Genomic DNA, 25,282 nt, shown 5'->3' with positions numbered 1-25,282 from the left:
GGTCTCACTGGCGCATGACCTGTGCACACGGGGCTCCACTCTGAGGACGGGCCTGGCCTTGGTAAGACACTACTGACATGTGCTTGACATTCCTAATACTTTTTGAACCAGGGCCCCATGTTTTCATTTTGCACTGAGATCTGAAAACTATGTAGCTGGTCCTGCCTTTCCTCTTCCCCCCATTTCCTGGCCAATTCTGTATTCTTGGAGCCATGTGAGGCCCCAGCATCGAGACTAAGAGTGTGGGTCTTCTTTTGAGAAGAGTCTCCAGTGGTCATCATTGCACCAACCCACAACCTGGGTGGCAAGGCTCAAGCATTATCGTGCTTTGTCTTATTTATCACCACTTACTGTATCCTGTGTAGTAACCAGGTTTATTCTTGCTCCCCAGCTGTATTTTTTTTTTTAAATATTTTATTTGAGAGACAGAGAGAGCCCATGTATGAGCAGGAGGACGGGCAGAAGGAGAAGGAGAGAGAGAGACAATCTCAAGCACACTCCCCGCGGAGCACAGAGCCAGATGCAGGGATTGATCCCAGGGCCCTGAGACCATGACCTGAGCTGAAATCAAGAGTCAGACCCTTAACCCACTTAGCCACCCAGGTGCCCCTCCCCAGCTACGTCTTTAAACAGTTACTCTGCTGGCAAAGCCAGTTGCCAGGTACAAAAGCACCTTAGGCTGATTGCTCTTTGGACCAGGGAGCTATTATGCTCCATCTTCTTTACATCACAGATTTCCTTGTGCTTCTTGTCATCTCTTGTCTCCCTGCCCACGACTAGTGGGTTTGTGTCTGCCTCTGTGACTGTCTATCCAGCCACCTGTCATCTTACCTACCCGCCATCCTGTCCTCTTCCTGCCTACCCAACTTGAGGATCACACTCGGAGCTCCAACTATATGCCAGGCTCTCCTAGGAGGCTCTATATACTCATACCCTTTACTCTTTGAGGTAAATAGGTTATTTCTTCATTTTCCACCTGAGAAAATGGAAGCTTCCAGAGAAGCTAGGTGAGGCAACCGAGCTGGAACCTGACATCATGTTTTTCTGAATCCAAAGCCCATCTGTACTGCTTTCTGTACACCAGCAGTTTACAAAGGGTGGGACGCAGGCCAGCACGTCAGAACTGATTAGAAATGCGAATTCTAGGCTCCCTGTCCAAACCTGCTGAATCAGGGACTCTGAGGCAGAGTCCTTAGGGGACGTGCTCACGCAGGCCGGTGGGACCTGCTGTCCTACACCACAATGCACCCCCTCTCAGTCTGCCTTCCCCTCTCTCTCCATCCTCGAGCTGGTGATCCAGATTTTGGGCCATCTTGTGGTCCCTCCTTGAATCATGGCCTCTTTCCTCCTGCTCCATCAGCAGGTGTCCACACAGAGGGAGGATTGACCTGGCTCCAGGTCCCTGCCTTCTGGTCTTCTCTCTACCTAAGAATCTGTGCTGCTCCAGGTTGGCACATCCCAAACCCAAATCATCCTTTCCTACCTCAACCATGCCGTTCCCCTTCTTCGTTTGGGTGAATTGTTTCCAGTCTTTCCTGTGTACTCAGACTGGAAGCCAAAGTTGTCTGAGACCCTTTGCTGTGCAGAAGCTCTCTTTCATCCACTCCTGCTCTTCTGGCTCTAACCCAGTTCTCGCAGATTCTCACCACTTCCAGGCCTCTACCTCTGCCCCTCTGTCCTGTGAATGGCTGTAAGAGTCATCTTTCTAAAGAGCTGAGCCCACCAATTAGATATAAAAAATGTCAGACCTTTGGTCTTCCCCTCCCCCCACCCCCGGCTCTTTATGCTCCTTTTATGGCCTCTTCTTTGAATCGTAATAATTTGTGTCCCTGTCTGATGTGATGGCACAGTAAGAAAATGAGACTGGTTTCCAGAAGCCATTCAATATAATCAGCTTTAGTGCTTTTTTTTTTTTTTCTTTTAGTCACATCAACTGACTGATTAGACATCTGCTATTGGAAGAGAACTTGATGGGCATTACCAACATTTTTGCAGACCAATAACGAACATTCCCAATGACCCAGAACAAACTCTCAGTAACCCAGAAACCACTTTTCAGTGACTTTCAAAAAGAAAAGCTCTACTCGTTGAAAGCAGAAAGCTTTTTTAATGACCAAAGAACCACCTTTGGAAAAGTTGCCCTAGGGCCAATATAAGAAGTAGACAGATTCTCAGTATTAAGGCCTTAATGACACAATTACCACCACCCTCCTTGTTTCCTCTGATTCATTAAGCCCTTGGTTTCCATTAACTGAATCCAGTCCTTTTGTTTCTGGTTGAGGTAATAAAGAGTGAATGGCACCTTTCTCCAGCCACCCATTTGATTAGCTTAAAATGACCTCATACTAGTTTTACATACTAGCATGACTCAGCCTGATGTCATATAATCCCGCTAAATGACTGTTACTGCTTCCCCACGGCAATCAGCACCTTCCCAAAAGCTTTATTGGAGAAGATTCTTAAAAGCCTGCTTCTCCAACTCTTTTTTTTTGGATGTTGTATAATAGGCTTTAGCATTGAGTTAATTGTCTCTGTTGACATATCAAGTCTTTAATTTATGGTGTCTTACGTACAAACAACTTGTTGAGAATGAGCCACCCTTACTCATCCAGTTTTAGTAAAAACTATGGTCCCATAAGAGTAAATGGAATAAAAAAAACTCCAAGAACCAATTTCCTCTGGTTAGGGAGTGTAAGTCAGCATTTCAGTTTATGAATTATTAATAATAACACCTGACATTTGTATCACTCTTCTCGATTCATCAGAGCACTTTCACATTTATTATCTCACCTGACCTTCCCATAGTCCTTTCTGGTATATGGGGAAGGCATCATTAGCTACCCTTGTTGACAGCAAGGATGAGTGAGTTGACCAGGGTCAATTAGCTAGTAATGGCAGAAATTTCAGTCTTATGGTCCATGTAAGAAAGAAGTGGATACTAAGTTTTTCTAATTATTAATAAAGTAACACCTTAAAACTTTTTTCAGTGGACTGGTGACCTCAGAAATTAGAAGAGATAAGAGGAGGACAGATGAGGGAAGGAGAGAGAGTAACGTGGGAGAATGTCAACGGACATCAAATCTTAACTGTGCAAACCTGTGGAGAAATATATTAGCTTTACAAAATTAATGAGCATCAGTGGTTTCAAATTCACAACCTCCTCTTGTTACAGTAAAGTTCTAGATTTTTTTAACTTTATTTTTTTTTGAGACTTGTATAATTGCTGCATCCAACATGGGGCTCGAACTCACAACCCTAAGATCAAATGTTGCATGCTCTACCAACTGAGCCAGCAGGTACCCCTCAATTTCTGAATTTTTTAAATATTACCATAGAGAACAGCTAGAGTTTAAATGGTGGGGATATTTTAAAAATTAAGAACTGTGAGCTCAATGAGAAAAAAGCATGCAACATGGGGAGAGAGTATTTCTGTGCAGCAGCCAGAGTCCAGCTGACTTTAAGGAAGAAGAGGGGTTCTACTCTGTAAGGCCCCAGCAGAACACACTGCAGTACCCCCAGTGGCTCCCATCTCCTTCTCCAGGTTATCAACTGGCTGTCGGGTGGTGAGCACCCACACATAGCTGTTCGTTATTCCTCTGACTTCCCCCTGCCCATGCTGGCCCATTACCCAGTTACTCTCACGTAAAAACTGTAAGGTTGAGTTGGAAACCTAGCAAGATTGACAATTTGGCATTGGTGTTGACAATCACATGTTTTTGTTTTTTAAAGATTTTATTTATTTACTCATGAGAAACAGAGACAGAGAGGCAGAGACACAGGCAGAGGGAGAAGCAGGCTCCATGCAGGGAGCTGGACATGGGACTCGATCCCAGGTCTCCAGGATCATGCCCTGGGCCGAAGGCAGTGCTAAACCGCTGAGCTACCAGGCTGCCCATTAATCATGTGTTTTAAAATAACTTGCACTGGGGGTGCCTGGCTGGCTCAGTTGGTAGAGCATGCAACTCTTGATCTCAGGGTTGTGAGTTCAAGCCCCACATTGGTTGTGGAAACTACTTAAAAAAAAAAAAAGATTTATGCTGAATATGCATCTTTTTGGGGATTTCTGAAGCAGCCTGGCTGGCTGGTGAATACTGATCAGTCATTCAACTGTTCAATGAACATTTATTTAGTGGCACCAGTAGTAAAAGCTTACATGTGGCAAGTGCATCACTCATTTCTAAAGCTTGTTCATAATTATTTCTAACTTCATTGCATAACCACTGACATAGGCCGACATCATAGGTATTATTCTTTTTGGCATGTGAATGAAGGGACTTGGCTAATGTCTCCATTTGCCAGTTAATGATGAAGATATGCCAGGATGTGACTATTTTTACTGACTTCCATTGTCTGGGTGTGTCACTGTGAAAGGTGATTTTTGTTTTTGTTTTGATTTGTTAATCATGGACTCTTTAAGGTAGGGAAGAAGCTACAGACTTGTTTAGAGTGAAAGATAAGACAAATTGCAACCAAACTTTAACCCAATTTGTAGTCAAGTTTGTAGGGTAAATATGAAATGCTAATAAAAAAATGAGTAGGGGCATCTGACTGGCTCAGTTGGAGCATGTGACTCTTGATACTGGGGTTGCGAGTTCAAACCCCCTGTAGGTGTAGAGGTGTATTTTTACTTAAAAATAAAATCTTGAAAAAAATTAAAAATTTTTAAATTTTTTAAATTAAAAATTTTTTAAAAGAGAAATGAGTAAGAGTACCTTAGCATGGTAACTAAGGATTGGAAATGTGGTGTTTAAATTTATCACTTTTAAATCTATCCTATATTACTGAGATATGACATCCATTCAGTATACACAGTTCAGTGAATTTGTTCATATGTACTGTGATGTAATCACCCTCCAGAACAAGATCTAGACTATTTCCAGCACTTGAGAATGTTGTCTCATGTTCCTTCCCAGTCCATACCCACCTCCTCTAGCTGTAGTTAGGAGCTGTTCAGAATTCTATAACCATCACTTTGCCTATTCTTAATCTTCATATGAATGGAACCGTACTTTTTTATGATTGGCTTCTTTTGCTCAGCGTGTCTGTGAGAGTCATTTATGTTGATGTGTGGTAGTGAGTTGAATGAAATGTTTGACAAGGATTCCTTTTACAGTTACATGCAAGTTGTGATTTTATTTTTTTGAAAATTGTTCACTAGTTGAACTAGATGCATGACTTTGGGTTTCTGACTCCAGTGGCAAGCCGGACAGTAGTAATTTCCCACAGAGGGAAGACTGAGTTGTTGGCAAAGATAATCATTTATCTCTCTGGATGTGCTTGAACTGGAGCTGCCCTTGGGACACCCAGACAGGAGAGGAAAGAAGTAGGGGTGAGGCAGTGGCAATTTTGGACTTGGAAGCTCTAAACAAGTGACTGAGCATGATGAGCAGCACACAGAGGCAGGACAAAGCAAGCACTAATTGGAAATTTTTCCTGCCCTGGAATAGAGTGCTCCTCAAGCTTCGTATAACTGGGAGAATCTTCCAAGTAATTTTAAAATCAACTTAAACAGCAGAATAATTACTTTCTACCTATGGATATTTGGGGAGTTGCACTTGACAGATTAATATAACCCTCTGCTGCAACTGTGTAATAATCAGACTAAACATAAGGAGACCAGCCTTTTCTTGTCACCAAAATAAATAACAGAACACTAATCTGCCAGTATTATTTGTCAGGGGGGAGGAGACTATTTAAAATTTTTTCTGGGGTGCGTGGGTGGCTCAGTGTCACTCTTGGTTTCGGCTCAGGTCATGATCTCAGGACCCGACCTCAGTGGGCTCTACCCTCAGTCGGGAGTCTGCTGGAGGTTCTTGCTCTCCCTCTGCCCCTCCTCCACCTGCTTACACGCTCTATCTCTCTCAAATAAGTAAATAAATAAATAAATATTTTTAAAAAATTAAAAATTGGGCAGCCCCGGTGGCTCAGCGGTTTGGCCCTGCCTTCAGCCCAGGGCGTGATCCTGGAGACCCTGGACTGAGTCCCACATCGGGCTCCCCACATGGATCCTGCTTCTCCCTCTGCCTGTGTCTCTGCCTCTCTCTCTCTCTCTCTCTCATGAATAAATAAATAAAAATCTTTTAAAAAATTTAAAAATTATCCAAAACTTGAAAATAGCATCCAAAAGTGAGTGGCATGTCCTTTCAAAGGCATAAAGGTGTGAGAGCTCACCCAGGGTTTATCCAGGGCTATGCACTCTGGCTCAGGCTTTACTTCTCAGTACTCTAGAATAAGGCTCTAGCGTAAGTGCTTGGCACTTTGCAGGAATATGCATTGTAAATTTTTCTTCAGTTATAAGGGTTTTTTTCTTCACTCATTAAATTTTCTAAATGTGGGATCCCTGGGTGGCTCAGCGGTTTGGCGCCTGCCTTTGGCCCAGGGCGCGATCCTGGAGACCCGGGATCGAATCCCACGTCGGGCTTCCGGTGCATGGAGCCTGCTTCTCCCTCTGCCTGTGTCTCTGCCTCTCTCTCTCTCTCTCTCTCTCTCTCTGTGACTATCATAAATAAATAAAAATTTAAAAAAATAAATTTTCTAAATGTTATTTAAACCAGTTTTTCCCCCACAAAAAGCTCTTGTAAATTGAGGGTGTACCTTGTGATTAAGGAAATATTGTACTATTTCACTTGAATTTTACTTATCTCCTTGTAAGTAATCATATGAACTAATTCAATGTTCTAATTTTCAATTTATCCATCAAAGACATTGACCGACAGTAGAATGATATCAATGGCTGACAGCAATCAATCAATTATAAAGCACAATTATGAGAACAAGGCTTGTCAGTGGATTTTAATTCTCTTCTCCAATGGAGTGACTGTTTTGATTGCTAGGTATCATGAGCAAAAGATACACAATATTTGATTTTGATGGAGCATTTAAGTTCCATATTTTGAATAACACAGTAGCAACTATAAATTAAAAAAACAGATATTAAATTTAAATGCTTTTGGATCCATGCTATTGTTCTAGATATGATAGTAAGTCATAAAGTAAGAGGAGCAAATGGTTTCTTGCTAGTTACATGTCTTGATTTTGAGACTAATTCAGGCTTCTTGTTTCTCTTCCTCTTAAGAGCCAGTGGGATGAGAGTTTAAAGTTATTAGGATTTCCACTTGAAGGTGGGCTGAGAATAGACAATAAAAGTAACCGAAAATTAACATTGCTGCTTTTTAGTATTTCTGAGAACAGATGGTTATAATAGTCAGTGAAAATACATGTTTCTCCCCCATTTCATGTCAACAATGGAAAGCAAACTGTAATACACATGAACATGTTCTGAGTAAAAGGGAATATTTGAGCAAAGACTTGCAATTTCTTGTCTACTGTTTACAGGTAGTAATGAAATCAGAAACTACGGGAAGGTTTCCTTCAGGAGAAGAGAATAGGATGTTTCTTGAATATCTTTGTCCACATTTTTTCCAGACTGTTTTTATTCCTTTGGAGTGAGATGACCATACTTGCTATTGATATGGCAAGTGTCTGTGGCAGCTCTGGTTTAACTCGGTGTCAGTTATTAGGAGTCCAAAGCAGGAAGAGTTGGTGCTGATAGACAAATTCAGCGCCTGGATTTAGAAAGTGAGGATAAAGAATACAATTACAGATTCCAGTCCAGTCCACTGAATTGCAATTCCAAAAATGTTCAGAAAGCCACTTGCAAAAATCTCAAATGTTGAGAAACAATAAGTGTTGGTGAGCATGAGGAGAGAGGGGAAACCCTTTTGCACTGTTGGTGCGACTGGAAACTGATGCAGCCACTCTAGAAACAGTATGGAGGTTCAACAAAAAGTTAAAAATAGAACTACCCTATGACCCAGCAATTGCACTACTAGTTACCTAAAGGATACAGAAATGCTGATTTGAAGGGGTGCCTGCTCCAGTGTTTATAGCAGCATTATAAACAATAGACAAATTACAGAAAGAACCCAAGTGTCCGATTAATGAATAGAGGAAGAAGAGGTGGTGTATATAGACAATGGAATGTTACTCAGCCATCAAAAGGAATGAAATCTTGCTATTGCAACAATGTGGATGGAACTATTATGGTATTATGCCAAGTGAAACAAGTCTGTCAGAGAAAGACAAATGTCATATGATTTCACTTATATGTAGAATTTAAGAAACAAAACAGATGAACATGGAGGGAAGGAAAAATAAGATAAAAACAGAGAGGGAGGCAAATCATAAGAGACTTAACTCTAGAGAACAAACTGAGGGTTGCTGGAGGGAATGAGGGTGGGGGATGTGTTAAACAGGAGATGGGCATTAAAGAGGGCAGTTATTTGGATGAGACTGGGTGTTACATGTAAGTGATGAATCACTAAATTCTACTCCTGAAACTAATAGTACATTATATGTGTTAACTAACTTGAATTTAAATAAAAATAATTTTTTGAACTTGTACTATAGATTTATTTTGTGTATATGCCCTATACACACATATATTGCCCTATACACACATGCACATATATGCTACTGTGTTAATATTATTGTAAAACATTCACAAAAAACAGAAATATAAAAGAATGAAATAATTTTTAAAAATATTTTATTTATTTATTTGACAGAGAGATAGAACACAAGCAGGGGGAGTGGCAGGCAGAGGCAGAGGGAGAAGCAGATTCCCCTCGGAGCAGGGAGCCGGATATGGGGCTTGATTCCAGGACCCTGAGATCATGACCTGAGCTGAAGGCAGATGCTTAACTGACTGAGTCACCCAGGTACCCCTGAAATAATATCTTTAAATAATTCATATTTATTTTCATCTATTTACATTCATCTATTAATGAACAAAAAGCATTTTACTTTGTGATCGATTATGCTTCACTATTTCACAAGATCTTTATTTAACACTATGCTAATTATTCAAAGTCTGGCATCAAATTTGGTTTCCTTCTGTGCTTGTTTTCATTACTGAAACTTGTCTGCATTGCTGAAAAAGATATTTTTCACAAAAATGGAGAAATGAATGGCTTGTCTTTAAGCTCAAAGATTCTTTGAAGTACTCTACAATGAAATATCCACTGGGCCTATGTGCAGTACAAAATATTTTCAGGGCCGTTCTGCATCTCATCACAAAACTTCTGTGGCGAATCACACAATTTAAAATAGTGCCATCCATAGACCCCATGAATGCAAACAGGGGACTTCACAAGGGCTGCTGTCAGCTCCTGCGAATACCCACTCTTCTTCCACTTTCTATCCGGGACACACGGCCAGCTAAGGCATCGGCCTGTATCCACCAAGCTATTAGATATTAGCAAAATTGTGTTTGTTTCTGTTTATATAAAAATAGGGACAATCAGACCAATGCTCCAGTAAAAGGGAGGTGGTCAAACACTCAATAGGTTGTAAAGGGTCCATGCACCAAGCTGGTCCATGCACCAAGCTTCGGGCTTTGTAACCCAGCATGATGATGGTAGTTCGGCAGGCTGCCAAGCCCCAAGCCATAATGCAATGTGCACCAGGTCCCAGGAGGGAGGGCAAGTGAACAAATTCCTCACCCACCCACCTGGGATGAATGGAACTCTAATAGTTTTTAGTTTTTTTCTCATGAATTTAGGGATTAGGCAGGACCAAATTTAATGGTCACAGACATTCAATTCTGCACTTGGACAAAGCTATTGATGAGACGTTCAGTTCTTCACTTGGACAAAGCTAATAATAATAAGTCAAGAGAAAATAATTTTGAATGTCCTTTATCAGTTTCAAAATATGAGATGTTAAGCAAAGCACATAGCCTCCTTAGGTCTCAGCTTCCTCATTTGCAAAGTGAAGGGGTTAGAAGAGGCAATCCTGCTCAAAGAAATCCCTTAATTCTACAAAATGAAAAGATAGTCTATGTTAACTACTTCTGCAAATTTAGTTCCATTCATAAATGCTATCTGTCCCTTCTTAATCCTTTATTTCAAACACTGCAAAGAGAAAATATCTAATAACTTTCTACAATCCTTTATCCATACCCTGTCATAGGAGCTGTATCTCAGAATTCAGAACTGTTTGGACATAAAAATGGTGCACATATTGGCCATTATGTAACAGCAGCAGGGTCTGGAGCAGACCCGGTAATCATTTACACTAATATTTCTGCAGCAGAACATGTATTTTTTTACACTAAGTAGGATAAAGGCTTAAAAACAGGTCACGTTTTACAGCCAAAAAGTTTGCCAGGGGGGCAGAGTGGGGCCTGGAAACCCAGCTTTGCCAGCTGGTTTGGGCACCTGCAGAAATCTCTATTCTTCGTAAGACTGAATACCAGTTTCTAGAACATTTCATACTCTTTTATATTTTTGCCTTTATAGTCCTGTACCTTCTATTCCCCAAATAGCAAAGCCAAATACAAGGGGTAGCTGTTTTTCCACCTAGCAACTCATTTCTCTGACCCAACCGATTTAGCCTGAGAACATGGACTGTGTTTGCCTTTTGCCAACTGTGGGTAATCCCAGTGAAGGCTGCAGATGCAACTGAATTATTGTGAAGAAGGCTACTGCTGTTGGCGGGGTGTAAATGCTTCTGGTGACCTGTCTGCCTGCGTGCTGCTTGTGGGGAAATTCTAGGTAACCTGTCATGATAAACTTCCTAAGAATGGAGAGAAGAACAAGAAGGCATTATCTGACTTGACAATTCTGGCAGAATCCTTGGTCCTTACTGCTGAGCTGAGACTTGTGCCACCAGAGTAGGGGTGGCGGGCAGAGGGGTTATTGCTATTTATTGAATGCGTAGCCAATGCAGGCACACGTATGTTCTCCTTAACTTCCCATTTTTTAAAAAGGATGTTATTTATTTATTCATGAGAGACACAGAAAGAGAGGCAGAGACACAGGCAGAAGGAGAAGCAGGTTCCCTGCGGGGAGCCCGATGTGGAACTCTATCCCAGGACCCTGGGATCACGACCTGAGCCGAAGGCAGATGCTCAACTGCTGAGCCACCCAGGTGCCCTGACTTCCCATTATTTCCCCATTTTACAGGTGAAGGTATTACATTTCAGAGACAACGAGAAGCTTGCCCAGGGTAACTTAGATTGTAAGTGGCAGAGTCAGAACTCAAACCCACACCCCTATCCTTAATCATGCCTCATACCACCACCTGTGAAGACAGCACCCAGAAATGCCTTGTGGATTGACCATCTCCTCTCCATCCAGGAATGGAAACAAGTGAATACAAGTATCCTGCCGAGGGAGCGTGCTGTTTGGAGTCTGATCACTTTATTTGAACCTCAGATCCACCACAGCTTCCGCGTCTATAAAGTGAACATCACAATGAAGCATCGATCTCACAGAGCCGCGGTGGGGATGGAATGGAATCACCCACGGAAAGCATTTAGTGCAGTGACGTGTTTAAAAGCGTTCGCTGTTTTTATTATTAGACAGCTGCCAACTGACACATGGATTGAGCTCCAAAGGCTCATTTTCCATTCAGCTCTTTGAACTCAGAATGTATTTGCCCACGTAAAGAATATTGAGCATTTGATGTGATGACCCATGAATACTACCTAGTGTGGCTGATGGAGCATCAGCCTGGATTTGCATCCAGAAGAGGGGGTGGGGGTGGGTGGGGCTGCTGCAGTGTGGGAAGGTACGTACCCCAGGGATGTCCTCCTCAGGGTACTGAGTGCAAGAGCCCTCACGCCGCCTCCAGCTCCTGCTCTCCTGCAGGTTTTCTGCCTCAATATGATTTCCTTCCTGCCGGGGTAATGAAATATTCAGGGCCTCTGGCAGTTGGCCAGACCTTAAAAAATAAACACCCCTCTCCTTCCCATCACCTTTCCCCTCTGCTCCCCATGGGTGGGGATCCCATTTCCTTGGTAGCTGGCCTAGGGAGGCAACCACTAATTTATGGTGATAGGTGAATGCCCCCAATCCCTTCCCCTTCCCAAAGTTGTTGATATTTTTAAAGAAATGGAATCTAGAATTTCAGGTGGTGACACAGAGAGCGAGCCCAGAATCTGTGTCACTGGGACACTTAGCATGCCCTTCCTACAACATTGTTTTGCGGCCCCTCTGACAGGATCAACTTGATCCTCACCTCCGTTTCCTTCATAACACCTTGGCCGATGGTACCTGGAAGCTGACCAGCTGGCCCCTGGGGATCCTCTCCCCTGAGCAGGCCTCACTGTCCTCTTCACCTCTTTCTTTCTCCCATTACCCCCCCCTTTTTTAAAAAAGATATTTATTTATTTATTTATCCATGAGAGACATACTCAGAGAGAGGCAAAGACGCAGCAGAGGGAGAAGTAGGGTCCTTGCGGGGACCCCGATGTGGGACTCGAACCCAGGACCCTGGGATCACACCCTGACCTGAAGGCAGATGCTCAGCCGCTGAGCCACCCAGGTGCCCCTCTCCTATTCCTTAAAGCAGTTTTCCCAGAGCCCCTGCAGTTTTTCAGATTGCTGCAAGGTAGAAAGACTCTGGCAGACCCTGGGACCCTTGACGGGGTCTGTGCATCGTCAGTGGCTGAGCCCGGGATTGCCCATTATCTGTGGGACACAGGAATACATTCAAGCCAGTGACAGAATGTGTGGGTTATGGATAACTGATGACTTGGGTACTTGTATTGTCTAAGCCCCGAATTGGGACACGCAATCTGACAAGAACAAATAAATTTACGGGGACAATGGGGCCGAATCATTGAAACTGGGATACGGGCCAAAGAGATGGCAGCTGAAAGAGCTGGGCGATGGCTGGCAAGGGCGGGTGGCAGCGCAGTGGGCAGGACTCTGACATTTCTGATCCCACGTCTAGACAGACACAGGGATGGGCGACCCAGTCGTGCCTCGTGCCCCTTCCAAACATAACAGAGAATTAGTTCGTCTTTTTTTTTTTAATTTTTATTTATTTATGATAGTCACACAAAGAGAGGGAGAGAGAGAGGCAGAGACACAGGCAGAGGGAGAAGCAGGCTCCATGCACCGGGAGCCCGACGCGGGACTCGATCCCGGGTCTCCAGGATCGCGCCCTGGGCCAAAGGCAGGCGCCAAACCGCTGCGCCACCCAGGGATCCCTAGTTCGTCTTTTTAATGGTGGTGGAGCTGTGACCGGTTCGTGGTCCTCTCTGATTAGCTCCTGGCCAATCTTTCTAACTGCTTCTTGAGCATGTTTCCCCGGACGTCCTAGAAGTGCCTCAACATGATCCTGCTCATCCTTCTCTGGGTTCAGGTCATGGCTTCACCATGCGCAGAGCCATCTGAGCTAAAAATAGCAATGAATTTCATCTTCCTCCTCCTCATTATTATTATATTATTTTTAACCTAATTATTATTCCCTGAGACCTTTTGTTTCTACCTCAGAAATATCTCGTTTATCCCCTAGTGCCATAAAGATCCTCTATTGAGACTACCTTGGTGGTTTCCTTTTTTTCTTTTTTTTAAAGATTTATTTATTTATTTATTTGAGAGAGAGAGAGAGAAAGAGATAGTGAGAGCACAAGTGAGGAAGAGAGGGATAAGCAGGCTCCCTACTGAGCAGGGAGCTGGACATGGGGCTCAATCCCAGGACCCTAAGATCATGACTTGAGCTGAAGGCAGATGCTTAACCAACTGAGCCACCCAGGCATCCCCCTCCGTGGTTTCATAAATAATTTCCTCTTTTCCCCACCTCTTTGAGCCACACACATATCCCTCCCTCCTAAAAAACCTTTGCCTGTTCATTGTCTAGAATAAAGTACATGTGTCACAGGATAGCATCGAAGATTTTTCCCAACATGGTTTCAAACCTTCTTTCCAATTTCATCTCAGTCAATGCATCCTGTGATCCCTCACCCTGGACTACTAGCCATTTCCTGAAATAAGCTTCTCTGCCTCTGCAAATGCTACTCTTCTCTTCCCAGTTTCGTTATTTTATTTTTAATTATTTCTCCCTCAGTGGAGCTCATCCTAGTTCTTCTAAGCAGTATTAACTGTTCTCAGGGCACCTGGGTGGCTCAGTGGTTGAGCACATGTCTCCCTTGAGCTCAGGGCATCGTCCCAGGGTCTGGGATCAAGTCCTGCATTGGGCTCCCTGCAGAGAGCCTGTTTCTCCCTTTACCTGTGTCTCTTCCTCTCTCTGTGTGTCTCTTGTGAATAAATAAATCTTTTTTAAAAAAAGAATTGTTCTGTCCCTGTTGCTCCCTAAAATGTCCCCCCTCTGTTCTCTCATGTTAACAGACCCACTTGTGCACACATCATCCTCTATGCACCCTTGTGGCTGTTCATCTTTAGACCCCAATCCCAGCATTTAAAAGGGACTTAATAAATGTCTATAAAATGTGTTGAAAATCTTTTACTTTGGCAGAGAACAACTGCATCTTGGGGACACCTTCTTTCATATCTGTGAAGTTTGGGCCAGAATCTGCCACCCCCAAAATATGCCACGTTGGCTTACAATTATTTTGAGCTGAAGGTGATTAGGTAGCAGCAGCTGCAGGAGGAACTCTTTGCTATCTCCCTTTCTGCTTAAAAGCAGGACATAAATTTCCTTCTGTGCAGGTGTCCCCCCTGCCTGCCCCCCACCCCTCTCCTGACTCAAGAGGAATGGAGCAACCCAATCCCAGGAGACAGAAAGTCAGCACTGAGATGAGTCTGCCTAAACAAACCTTACTAAATAATCCTTGTTTTCCATTAGTTTCTCGGTATATTTACCTTCCCATAATTGACTGCCCAGAGAGGCCCAAACCTCTTTTATTCATCTTGTCACTTTCCCCCATTTATTGCCTTCTGTTAACATGGTATATAAGCTCTCAGACCTAATTGGTTTTTAGGGTTTTCACTTCTTTTTTTGGTGAGGCTCCTTGTGTGTATATGAAACAAACCTTTCTCCTGTTCATCGTCTTCTGTCCATTTAATTCATGTGTCTCAGTCACAAACCTAAGAGGGTGGAGGAACCATTTTTTTCTCTCCCCTACACTTCCAGCCGGGCAAAAAAATATTGACATACACGGTTCTCTTGTCCCTTACTTCCTGCCTCAGGGTACAATCCTCCCTTCTAGCCATGTGGCCCTTTTTAATGCCTGGTTGGGGGGCAGCTCCTTGGGGCTCCAAACTCCCCAGTGTGGGCCCCATGTCCTCTCACTTGCCCTTCACTGTGTTCTGACCATTGTCTCTCAAAGATGATTCACTTCGTGCTGATTCCTACTCAGCAATTATGGATAATAGGTTGATCTCAAGATAACCGCATTGCCATGGTGGGCTCTTGGAGAACTCATTTCTTGACTAAAACCTGCAAAGAATGGTGACGCTGGAGCGCTATGGCCAGGCTAGAGGACCAGATGGTCTGCATTTGGGAGGGGAGAGATAAGGGTGAGTTCAGGGGCAAGAGAGGTGAGGGACAGAGTGGTGGTTCTCAGGGAGGCTCAGGCAAGTCAAGCAGCAACCACAAAGGTGAGCTGCGGGGAGTCCAGCCTGGAAGCTTTGCCAAGTGAGTCTTGAAGGTGGAAACTGGGGAGGGACTCTTGAAGCAGAAGCTCAGGAAACCATCTGTAGTGGGAGAGAGTATGTCCTATTGGGCCGAGTATGTCGGATCTTTGCGGATGGTGCATGGTAGAAGGGGGTGCGGGGTGCATCTGTTCTCCAAGTGGGTGGCTGCCTTCAGGCCAGTCGGTACACAAATCCATGAAGTGGCCAAATACTGGCCAGTTAAATGGGCTTGTTAAGGGGAAATTCACTCCGTATCCATGAGGAGGTGACTCTCATTTGAGTAGACACTGTCAGGTTTGGTTATGGTTCTCAGGCAGAAGACCCCTGCCCCTCCTTTACTTCATGTAACAAAAAGTGAGTTATTTTTCTTTTGGGGAGTGTTTAATGAAAATGGTGCTTGAGTGAAGGGTGGCTGGGTGGCTCAGTCACTTAAGTGTGTGATCTCAGTTTTGGCTCAGATCATGATGTGGGATCAAGCTCTGAGCACAGTGCGGAGTCTACTTGGGATTCTTTTCCCCTCCCCCCTCTCTCCCCCTCTGCTCTCCCGTCCCTCTCCCTCTGCTCAAGCTCTCTCTAAGCTAACTAAATAAATAAAATCTGGGATCCCTGGGTGGCGCAGCGGTTTGGCGCCTGCCTTCGGCCCAGGGCGCAATCCTGGAGACCCAGGATCGAATCCCACGTCGGGCTCCCGGTGCATGGAGCCTGCTTCTCCCTCTGCCTGTGTCTCTGCCTCTCTCTCTCTCTGTGACTATCATTTAAAAAAAAAAAAAAATGGTGCTTGAGTGAATCCTATAGTCCTTTCCTTCTATTCTCTCCCACTCCCCCACCTCTTTCCCTCCACAAAGAGTTGTTGGTTTGCATCATGTGCCAGGTCTCTGCTGGGTGCTGGGGATTGATTCAGAGCCAGGCAGGGTAGGATCCCTGTGTCCAGCAGCCTGACCTCCATTTCTACCATGCCAGCTAGGGATGGAAATCAGGGTGACTGTCCTGGAAGGTCACCACTGTGACACCAGGTGCTAGGACCAGCCAGCAGAATGGAAGAGCCAGGCCCTTTGTTAAAAAGATTATTAAGAATTTTGGGTTGGGGGCAGCCCCGGTGGTGCAGCGGTTTGGCGCTGCCTGCAGCCCAGGGCATGATCCTGGGGACCCTGGATCAAGTCCCACATAGGGCTCCCTGCATGGAGCCTGCTTCTCCCTCTGCCTGTGTCTCTGCCTCTTTCTTTCTCTCTGTGTGTCTCTATGAATAAATAAATAAAATCTTAAAAAAAAAAAAAAGAATTTTGGGACAGTTGCAGAAGTGGAGTCTTAAACTGCTGCTTAAGAGCATGGGGCCCTTCAGAGGGTGGCCAACACAGCCAGCCCTGCTGTGCACTGTGTTCCTGCCCAGTGACCCCAGGGGCAAAAGGGAGTGGGGAGGCAAGAGAGAGGCTGTAACAAAAGGAGGGGGAGAAGAAGGTAGCTGAAACCCTCCTCAGCTTCCATCCACACTAACCACCCACAAAAGGCCCATTGTCTTTTTTCTTACAGTAAGTGTCCTGATCCCTTGGTTATTTGCAGAATCACATCTCCACAGGGCCTTCTGTTGTCATCCTTCCAGTTTTTTATCATTTCATATAGGGGAAGACACTGTCTTCTGATTTCTATGCACCAAAGCTGGGTCAGGAGAAGGGAGCGCGTGGGGAGGGGTGTGAGGAAGGGGAGAAAGTTCTGATACTTGACTGAAGATGACATCTTCCAAAACTGGCCAGCAAGAATTTGATTGGCAGCAGTTCTGTTAGTTGACTGAGTGCTGAATGGAGCTGTGTATTCAGCTGTGAGATGGATGTCCCTACACGGGTGACAGGGTTCACTGTTAATAGACCAGAGGTGACCAGCTCCTGTGGTAGGCAGGTTTGTGGGAACCACGATCTGATTTTGTGAACTTGAATATCCAGACACTTCAGAAGTGTAAAACTGCAGTTGTACTAACTCCTGAGTGATAGAGAAATCTGTATCATGATGGCATCAATATTCATATTTATATATGAACTGTGGGAGAGAGAGAACATGAGCAACCTCCTCTTTGCCCAATAAGGAGAGTGTTGGGGAGGATTTCAGCTAAGACTAGTCTGAGCTACTGCTGTTAATAACCATTTTCTTCTGGAAGCAAGACCTACAGACGGGAACGGAAAAGATGAAACTTACTACAGTCTCTGTTCTAAAGTTAATTTTATGTGGGGTGCCCAGCTGGCTCAGCTGGTAGAGCATCCAACTCTTGATCACAGGGTCTTGAATTCAAGGCCCACGTTGGGCTTAGGGCCTACTAATAACAAAAAGAGTTAAAACTATTTTGTCTGATATAAGTATGGCGACTCCAGCTTTCTTTTGACAGACATGATAAATATTTCTCCATCCTCTCACTTTCAATCTGCAGGTGTCTTTAGGTCTAAAATGAGTCTTTTGCAGGTACCATATAGATGGGTCTTGTTTTGTTTTTTTGTTTTTTGTTTTTTAATTTGTATTTTTTTATGATAGTCACACACAGAGAGAGAGGCAGAGACACAGGCAGAGGGAGAAGCAGGCTCCATGCACCAGGAGCCCAACGTGGGATCCCGGGTCTCCAGGATCACGCCCCGGGCCAAAGGCAGGCGCCAAACCGCTGCGCCACCCAGGGATCCCTGTTTTTTTTTTTTTTTTTTTAAATCAATGCTGTCACCCTATGGCTTTTGATGGAGCATTTAGTCCATTTAAGTTCAAAGTTATTGATAGATATGTATTTATTGCCATTTTATTATTTGTTTTAGGGAGAAAAGACAAAACTCAAGAACTAGATGGGTGAATTTTGCAAGGACAAATTTACTGATGGGAGAAATGAGTAGTGGTAGGTCTGTGTGGGCTGAACTGGAGCTGTGGGGTGGCAGACTGAGAATGAGCTGGTGGGAGGGGCTTTGGGCCAGTCTGCAGGGTGGGGTCCTGGAGGCACTCACGCCCATCCCCCTCTTTCCTGTTTGCTTAGGAGGTGGCCACTTGCTTTAGGCTCTAAGTGATTTAGATGCCTGACCAAGGCTCCTCTGGACGGGACTGCTTCCTAGGTGAGCACAAGTAAGCCCCACAGCCTTTTGCATGTTACGAGTGTAGAGCAACACACAGCTTTCCATGGGTGCTAAGTGCTTTTAAGTAGAGTTTACTTTCCTTTTCAAAGCAGAGATGAGGTATTCAGCTTGGAATGACTGAGAAATTTTCCACTGGATGGGTTGAAAACTAAGTACTGGGGCGCCTGGGTGGTTCAGTTGGTTAAGTGTCCAACTCTTGATTCTGGTTCAAGTCATGATCTCAGGGTTGTGAGATCCAGCCTCTTGAAACATGCTCCATCCTTGGCACATAGGCTGCTTAATATCCTCTCTCTCCCTCTCCATCTCCAGCTCCCCACCCCCACCCCTGTGCCTGCATGCGTGTGCACATTCTCAAAAACAAACCCAGGGGCACCTGGGTGGCTCAGTGATTGAGCATCTGTTTTCGGTTCAGGTTGTGATCCCCAGGCCTTGGAATCGAGTCTTGCATAGGCCTCCCTGCATGGAGCCTGCTTCTCCCTCTGCCTGTGTCTCTGCCTCTCTCTCTCTCTCTGTCTCTCATGAATGAATAAATAAAATCTTAAACAAAAACAACAACAAAAAACTCCAAGTACTAATGAGGTCAACCTGAAATACTTGATTCCCATATAGCAATAGTAATTATAGCATTATAATGATAATAATTATCATTTATTTAATACCTGTCAGGTACCAGGCACCATTGTAAGTGTTTTACATAAATTATCTCTTTATTCTTCGCACCAGCCCTCAGGAAGCAGGTGATATTATTTCCTTAATTTTACCAAGATGGAAATTGAGGCACAGAGAGATTAAATAACTTGCCTAAGGTCACAGATTTGTAAAATCAGTGCTGAAATTCAAACTCAGGCCATTTGACTTCAGAGCCTATACCTTTTACCATTATAAACTATTTAGCTCTGAATTAGACAAGCTTTAGCATCATGAGAATTAGATGACCTCGGTCATAGGGAGAGCTAGTGAGAGGACACAAATGACTCAACACAGCTCATGTCTTATGAATGGCAAAATGTCCCAAATCTTAATAGTGAGGATCAGTTCATTTCAATGATTTTTAATACCTTAGTTATCATCCAAATAGCCAGAATAGAGGCCATAGATTGTGGGCACATAAATCTAAGAATATGAGAATCACTGATCAGAGGGGAACCAGGACCGTGACGACAGTGTAATGGTGCTTGGCATTTTTGTAAACTCACCATGTGGCTCAGAAAAACCCTTCCTTACCAATAAGGAAACTAAAGCTCGGAGATAGTAAATAACTCATGCAGAAAACATATTTAAGTTTCTGAGATGGCATTTGAACACACCCACAAAGACTTCAAAATCTGGGCTCTGTCCATACTCTAAGAAGTTAAAGCTAATTTTATACATTTTTTATTGTTATAAAGTAATATAACTGAAAATGTCTGGATTAAGAATACAGCATGATTTTTATGTTAACTGATGGCTATTTGTTATCAGTTACATGTACCAGGAACACGGTGACTCTTTTTTTGCAAACTGTTCTTGCTTAGAATTCATCTTGCACCTAAGGCCAGCACAAGGAATAGTAAGATAAGACAGAATTCAGATATGCATTATTGTAACCAGAATTTTGGCTGATGGAAAGACTTAGCTCGCCGGGGTCTCACTCCCTACTCTCCCACCTGCCACTGCTCGGTGCTCCACATCATTCACTATGACCTCTTTGAGTTTTCCTGCACAACATCTCCGGCCCAAAAGGACCAAGTTAACCTGTGGTGAAGATATTTTGAAGTGGCACAGTCTTGCTTCGTTCACTCTAGTCACATAAGAGACCCTGCTGTGTTGCTTCTAAAACAATGTTCTAGAATGAGCATCAATAAGAAGAGAGGCCCCTGGGCAACCAACTCCTCCAAAACCTGTTGCTTGCGAGGTTGCACAACTGCAAGAGACATTTGGACTTTGCTGTTGGCGGTACGCTCTGTCCAGAGTGCTTGGTGTCCAATTACACTGCTCAGCAGTTTTATTCCTATTGGTAAAAGAATTAGGTTTTTATTGGATGCTACTCAGTCTTTAAACATATAGTGATTGCCTAATGGAAACCCGTGGGCAATTGTTATTGGAAATAGAAAATATTCAAGGTGAAGAGCTCAAAATTTTCAAAATGTGTTTGGAATGTTCAAAGGACCAGGTCAGTCTGAAGGGCAGGCTGTTGGGATCCTTCCTGGCTCCCATACACATATTCTCTCTGTGCTTCCCAGATGCTGGCATTGTGACGTGTTAGCATTTCCCTTTTTTCTCAAGAAGGCCGAAAGAAGGTGCCCAGAACAAAACTGAATCTTTGATATATCCTAATTTGAAAAGTATGAGCCTCAGTTTTCTTATTTGATTAAAAGAGGTATTCATGGGATGTTGTACTGAAAATGCTTTGTAAACCAATATATTATCGTTATTCAGTTCACCATAGGAGTTGAATATGACATTGTCACAAATGAAATTATAATAGTATTTGGTAGAACAGAGGGCCTTATTAATATGCACCTCTATAGATGGTTTCTAGAGTCTGACTGGCATCATAGAACTAGTGATTGATCTGATTAGAGACGTAAAGACGTACTTGCCCTATTTGACAAATGAAGTAGTTTCTAATTGAAATTGAAGGATGGGTGAACTTTAAATGGAGTCTTGGCAGATGAAGAGGCTAGGTAGGGGAAGAAGAATGTTCTAGATGGACCTGATGATACAGAGTGTTTGGTGTGTGATCTGGTGTGCCCTAATGTGTTAAGGGCATAATCTGAGATGAAATTAGAAAGGTAACCCAGGAGCAGATGGTGGAGGACCTTGAATGCCACAGTCAGGATTTGTGTCAAATTCCCTGGTAATTCATAGGGATTCACCGAAGGCTGTGGAGAAATGTACAAGTCTTCTGTATTTTGCCATGATGCCTCTCATGTCAAAATAACTTGCCCAAGAGATGTCTTGGACAGGAAAAGCATGGAGACAGGGTGGCTCATGGGAAGCCACTGAATAGTGCTGCAAGATGAATTCTAAGCAAGAATAGTTTGAAAAAAAAAAAAAAAAAAACCAGAAGCAGAGGAGGACTTCCAGTCTGGAGGTGGGAACACAGCAGAGTTGGTCCAAATACACCCACGTTCTAGGTGATTTCCTTACCCGTCCCATGGCTGGGGTCTGTTATCAACTCTCTGACACACTCAACGCATGCTGTGGCCAGTCAGCTCTGGTTTGGCCCATTTTCTCCAGCTGTTGCCAAGACCTCCAGGAAGCCCATTGAGTGCAGTGACAGGCCCTTCCTCTTAAAGGAGAATGCCAGCTACTTTCAAAGGAATGGGTACTGATTTTTTGGTACTCTTCTCTTTTTGTGATCTCATGGCAACAGAGAACACACAGATCACTCCTGCTTAGAGCTCTGCGATTTAAGATTCACAGAGCAGTTGGGTGGGCAGTTTTTGAAGACAGCCTTTGGTTTTTGTTTTCTTTTTCCTTCTTGGCCCAGCACAACTAGTTGAATACAGGAAATTAAGATCACATTGTCTGGTTGCTCACTGATTAAACTGCATTAGATTGACAATCTTTAAGCCCTGATTATTTTGTTTTATTTTTTATTTTATTTTTTTTAATTTTTTATTTATTTATGATAGTCACAGAGAGAGAGAGAGAGAGGCAGAGACACAGGCAGAGGGAGAAGCAGGCTCCATGCACCGGGAGCCCGACGTGGGATTCGATCCCGGGTCTCCAGGATCGCGCCCTGGGCCAAAGGCAGGCGCCAAACCGCTGCGCCACCCAGGGATCCCTATTTTGTTTTAAAGTCATCTTCATGTGCATAAATATGCATCATTCCTAGCCTCAAAAGGTGTTTGTTAAAAATTCTTTTGAAAGTAGTCCTGGGGCGCCTGTGTGACACAGTCAGTTGAGCCACCAACTCTTGGTTTTGGCTCAGGTCGTGATCTCAGGATCCTAAGATCAACCCCCACATTGGACTCTGCGCTCTGCGTGGAGTTTGCTGCTTATGATTCTTTTTCCCTCTCCCCCTGCTGCTCCTGCTCGTGCTCTCTCTCTCTCTCTCAAATGAATACACTTAAAAAAAAAAAAAAAGAAAGTAGTCCTGAGTTATTCAGGATTCAGAGTAGCAGTTGTAAAAATAGTCACATTATGTGCCGTGAAAGAGATGCTGAACTCTATACAGGAAGCGTCCTGGCTTCCCCATTTCTGCCTGTTGGGAGAAAGTGGAGCAGGAGCCCTCGTTGGGGAGAAAGAGATGTCTCTTTCTGCTTAAGAAAGCCAACTACAAATAGAATGAGTATAATTTTGCAAAGTATGTTGGAAGGAATAAACCTCTTTAGCAATATAATTAGTAGATATTGTACTCGAAGCATTCCTTGCAGAACATGAGGTTTGTTTCTCTGTGGGTATTTTGTCCTACCACTGTCAAAAGTGATGCTATTGGTCTCTGATGTATAGTTTATAGCCTAAGAAGAATAACACAGAAGGACATGTTATAATATATGGGGAAAACAGCAAAAGTACAAACATAGAAATTACGTCTAATGTTTGCTTTCATTTTTAATCAATGTTGCCTTTTTTTAAAAAAATTATTTATTTATGAAAGACACACACAGAGAGAGGCAGAGACATAGGCAGAGGGAGAAGCAAGCTCCATGTAGGAAGCCTGACATGGGACTCAATCCCGGAACGCCAGGATCACGCCCTGAGCCAAAGGAAGACGCTCAACTGCTAAGTCACCCAGATGTCCCTGTTGCTTTTGATGACAACAAAAAAGTAAATAAAAGCAAATATAATGTGTAATTGAGCTTTAAACATTTCCTGATGGCTTTTATTTATTCAATAATCATTCATTGATAGTGGCTATAGGATGCTAGGTAGTGTCTAACGAATTGGAGATAGAAGTATATAGACATGGCCAACATGCACATGAGAAAATGCTTTGCATCACTTGCCATCAGGGAAATACAAATCAAAACCACAATGAGATACCACCTCACACCAGTGAGAATGGGGAAAATTAACAAGGCAGGAAACCACAAATGTTGAGAGGATGCGGAGAAAAGGGAACCCTCTTACACTGTTGGTGGGAATGTGAACTGGTGCAGCCACTCTGGAAAACTGTGTGGAGGTTCCTCAAAGAGTTAAAAATAGACCTGCCCTACGACCCAGCAATTGCACTGTTGGGGATTTACCCCAAAGATACAGATGCAATGAAACGCTGGGACACCTGCACCCCGATGTTTCTAGCAGCAATGTCCACAATAGCCAAACTGTGGAAGGAGCCTCAGTGTCCATCGAAAGATGAATGGATAAAGAAGATGTGGTCTATGTATACAATGGAATATTCCTCAGCCATTAGAAACGACAAATACCCACCATTTGCTTCAACGTGGATGGAACTGGAGGGTATTATGCTGAGTGAAGTAAGTCAATCGGAGGACAAACATTATATGTTCTCATTCATTTGGGGAATATAAATAATAGTGAAAGGGAACAGAAGGGAAGGGAGAAGAAATGTGTGGGAAATATCAGAAAAGGAAACAGAACATAAAGACTCCCAACTCTGGGAAACGAACTAGGGGTGATGGAAGGGGAGGAGGGTGGGGGGTGGGGGTGAATGGGTGACACGCACTGAGGGGGGCACTTGACGGGATGAGCACTGGGTGTTATTCTGTATGTTGGTAAATTGAACACCAATAAAAAATAAATTTATTAAAAAAAGAAGTATATAAAAGACATCAACTACCAGGGAGCTCCAGCGTATGGGAGTGATGGAAGTGTAGCTATCACATCACGATGCCACCAAATAAGGCAAAGGTGGAAGGGTACACTAGGCTCTTTGGGAGCACAGAGAAGAGAGCGATGAGCAGAGGGAAAGCTTCACGGAGGTGGCACAGCTTGAGCTTGGTCAACACAGATAACTTGTTTCAGTGACAGTTCCAAGCAGAGGCTAGAGGGTGAAAAGGCATAGAATGAGTTGAGAATATATGGTTTAACTGGGAAAATTATGAGCAAGGCAGCGATTATTGATTGCCATTCCCCTTCTTGTTGTTCAAACCCAATTCCAGCTAGGTATTGGCAGCCACAAGCTTCAGAGATGCAAGGTCCCTTTAACAGTGTAAGCCCATTGCAGTACATCAGTTCCCCTTACGGATGATCTGCTTTCAGTGTAGGCTGCTGTTATGAGTTGAACTGTGTCCCTAAAAAGACATGCTGGAGTCCTAACTCCTAGTACCTGTGAATGTGATCTTATTTGGGAAGAGGGCCTTGGTAGATGTCATCAAGTTAAGATGATGTCAATAGTGGGCCTTAATCCAATATGACTGGTATCCTTCTAAGAAGAGGAGAGTGCCATGTGATGATGCAGACACAGGGGGAGAACACTATGTGAAAGGTAGAGGCAGAGATTGGAGTGATGCATCTAATAAGCCAAGGAACACCAAGGATTTCTGGCAACACCAGAAACAGAGAAATGCATGGAACAGATTCTCCCCTAGAGTCTTCAGAGAGGGTACAGGGTTGCCAACACCTGATTTTAACCTTCTTTACTCTGGAGATAATAATTTAAAAAAATATTTTATTTATTTATTCATGAAAGACACACACAGAGAGAGGCAGAGAGACACAGGCAGAGGGAGAAGCAGGCTCCATGCAGGGAGCCCGATGTGGGGCTCCATCCCGGGTCTCCAGGATCACGACTTGAGCCAAAGGCAGACGCTCAACCGCGGAGCCACCCAGGTGCGCCAATTAGTATTAAAATCTATTCCAAGCGCTGTCAATGAGAGCAAGATAGAGGGGAGGGGACCCAGTTGGGGT

Source organism: Canis lupus, chromosome 15, assembly GCF_048164855.1.
Source record: "Canis lupus baileyi chromosome 15, mCanLup2.hap1, whole genome shotgun sequence".
NCBI classification, from domain to species: Eukaryota; Metazoa; Chordata; class Mammalia; order Carnivora; family Canidae; genus Canis; species Canis lupus.
This window is presented reverse-complemented; position numbering follows the sequence as displayed.